This window comes from Elaeis guineensis, chromosome 6 (assembly GCF_000442705.2).
Source record: "Elaeis guineensis isolate ETL-2024a chromosome 6, EG11, whole genome shotgun sequence".
Classification (NCBI taxonomy): Eukaryota; Viridiplantae; Streptophyta; class Magnoliopsida; order Arecales; family Arecaceae; genus Elaeis; species Elaeis guineensis.
This window is the reverse complement of record NC_025998.2, coordinates 14252019-14255324: the sequence shown is the minus strand read 5'-3', so window position 1 is coordinate 14255324 and position 3306 is coordinate 14252019.

Genomic DNA, 3306 nt, shown 5'->3' with positions numbered 1-3306 from the left:
AGTGCAGAAAAAAATACTTGTCTTGCAATTAGGGACCACTTACCCACAACCTTTAACGACATAGAGACTTGAGTGTGATGTATCAGAACATCAGGGGTAGGTTATAATAATAAAGCAAAGTCCACAAAGTAAACCGGGCATCGGTTTTCCAGCTGGTTGGAAACTTCTTGGAATTAGTCAAGAAGTTTGCATGCATCTTAATGGATAAAGGATGCATGACATGGAAGCTCGATTTTTCTTGGATTGCTGAAAAAGTTCGAGCAAAAGTCATATAATATTGGTTTGGCTTTTGTTACAGCAAGCAAATAAACATAAGGAATATATAGATTCATACAATCATACAGAATAGAAAAGAAAAGAAAAAACGGATACATAATTTACATGATTCAGCTATAAAGCCTACATTCACGGATAAGAAGAAAATTCTACTACAATGAAAAGAGAGATACAATCATTCAGAACTCTCCAAATCCTAGCTGTAGTTTGATTTCTCAAATCTCTCACAAAAAACTATCGAGATTGACAGAAAATATAATATTTATATCGGTTTGTACCATGGGGGCGTTGTCCCCCGCACCCCCAACGAGATCAGTGGTGGGCTTCAAGTACGGACCTATTAGTCCATGTCCTCTACTACTACCACAGACCTTTCAAAAAATTTCATTCAGATCGCAACGCAAATTTTTCGAGTCGGATCATAATTTGAGTTTATAAAAAATATTCAAAATTCAAATCATATTAATGGCTTTTGTTTGCCTACGACCCATAACTTTGAAAAGTTTAAGAAGAATTCTCTGAAGAAGTTGATAGCGGGGAAAATTACAACTTTGTTTAATGTAATTCAAGGATGTTTTTAAAGTGAAAATGTTTGATTTATGCAAGTTAAAAATGAATTATAAGAACAAGATATCATACTCTTTATTTCTTTGAAACTGTTTCGAAAACTTAATGTGATGATAATGAGAGGAGATGTGATGGCCATGCTAAATGTGTGGTTACACTTTGGTTCCCAGTCCTTGTATTGGTAATGACCAGTGAAATACCAACTTTGAGTACATTGTGGGCACACTCAGCTACCAAACAAGATATGAAGTGCTGCTGATTCATGAGAGACAACGGATGCTGCTCCAGAGGCCAATTAAATGGCGTGCATCGTGGGTACATGTCATCACAGTGATCCGTGATTTAAGCTCTATGATTCTAAGACAAGTTGCAATCCTATAGTTAGATGTATCAGACTTCTGTTGACAAAGAATTGTAGGAACTGTGTGCCATGTTAGATGGGGGAGGGCACTTTCACTTCCTACCATATGAACAGTTCTAGAGGCCGGAGGACCCCATTTAAGAGGATCACCTGATTTTGATTTTTTTAGATTTCAAAATATCAAAATGTTTCTTTTTTAATCTAGATGTCTATTTGCTTTATATCAGATATGGAGCACTAATTGATACAAATATATAATATCTTGCTCTTATTATATAAACCAATATAGAGATGAAATTAATGTGTCAACCAAGATTTCTCCATATTTTTTTGAATTTTAAATCAAATTTCAAAGTGCAACGACTCAGCACACTGTCCAAAATGATAGTAAATCTGAAAATTTTGGTATGTTAATCAATATATTATAGCATTCTAGTTTTATATGTTAAATATAGAGGGGAATTATGTTCAAAAGATAAACAGTGATTTTGTTGAATCTTGGTATTCCCACCTCTTAGTCTTTAGAAACTTTCTAGAATTTTTTGATAAAGTAGAAACTTTGTAGAATTGTATCATGGTGGAAAGGAAACAGTATCACTTCTTTACACATGGTCATACCTTGAAAATCTTATGAGATCTATTTCCCGAGTATATTGTACATTATAATAATAAAGATTCGCACGAATTGAAGTTAGGATGCGTTCCTTGGACAATGCTTCGAGAACAACCACCGTAGTTACGCATGCCTTTCAAAAAAGCAGGCATAAAGAACCAGAAAAGACCGAGAAAAAGATCTCAGAACTTAAACTCATTTCAGGATGTCCCAGTTTCTTCAGAATGCCTTGGAAGCCAGGCAAGAAAATAAAGAGAGTCTTGAGAAGCATAGCAGTCATCCATTTGTTGCTGCTAGAAGTTCATTTGATATATAATCACATAAAAAAGCTTCATAATAATAGGCTACTTCTTCTTCTAGATTACACGTGCTTCATTTTTCTCATTGATATGTCACTATTGTAGATATCTAAATGGAAGTCCATGTATTTGTGGAATGTTTCAGATTGAAGTCCAGGATGATACTCTTCCAAGCATCAATTATTTGTTTAAATAACTACTCTGGTGCATCCCATGGCTATTGTCCTGACAGAGAATGATAATGATGGTGGTGGGCGCATAAAATTCAAAAAGAAAATTATAGTTTATAGTTACACCCCTTCTTCTTTAAAAAGTTTTAATTAAAACCGTTAGCTTTCAATTTTGAGTCAACCGTTACCCTTCCTTTAAATTGGCCTATTGACTGGTCTATGATGCCGTTACCGGTGCGTACAAAACAATCCACGTGATAAGGGCCGTGTAGGCTGCTGGTTCGAGGGCGATGCTCTTGAGGCTCGACGGCATGGCTTGAATCGAGGACTTCCGCGACAAAGATGATGCTGTTGCTGCTGCCCTCCCCATCCTTGTGCTGCAGCCGGCGAGGGCAAGGATAAGCTTAGCCTACCCTCTTTCAAATCCCTCCTTGAGATGACTGACATGTTGATGAAACCATCGTCGATGGCACTGGCGAACATGCACCGATTGATTAACAGACGGAGGTAGATGGGGTTATAATCATACATGTAATGAGCGCATCATATTCTTTGTAGTGCAACTTTTGTAACGTGAAGTATCATATTGTTGCCACAAGCTCTGGAAAGGTGCTGAGACTCATCGGAGAATTTCAACGAGAGATCTCGATCTTAAGTTAGTGGAGCTTTAGCAACAAGGAAAAAAAAAAAAAAAGAGTTCGGAGAGCGAAGAGGCTTGTCCCTCTTTCTAGTGCTTGTATTTGCTTGTTATCGCTTATCTGGGTCCCTTCATATCTCTTTTTTAGAAAGACTGAGCTCATAGGCTGTTAGTCGGAATCTGTGAATTTATTAGACCTAACTTTGCAGGTCGTTAGTCCACATTCTGATTGAGTGATAAATCTCTCCCTCCTCTGAATCAAGGTTGTTAGTCGTCAATATCAGATGCTGGATTCACTCGCGTGCAGGCTAATTTGGTGGTTTTGGTCCACAACTAGTGTGACTCATCACATTATTTTAATGCACCTCGATGGAAGATAGATT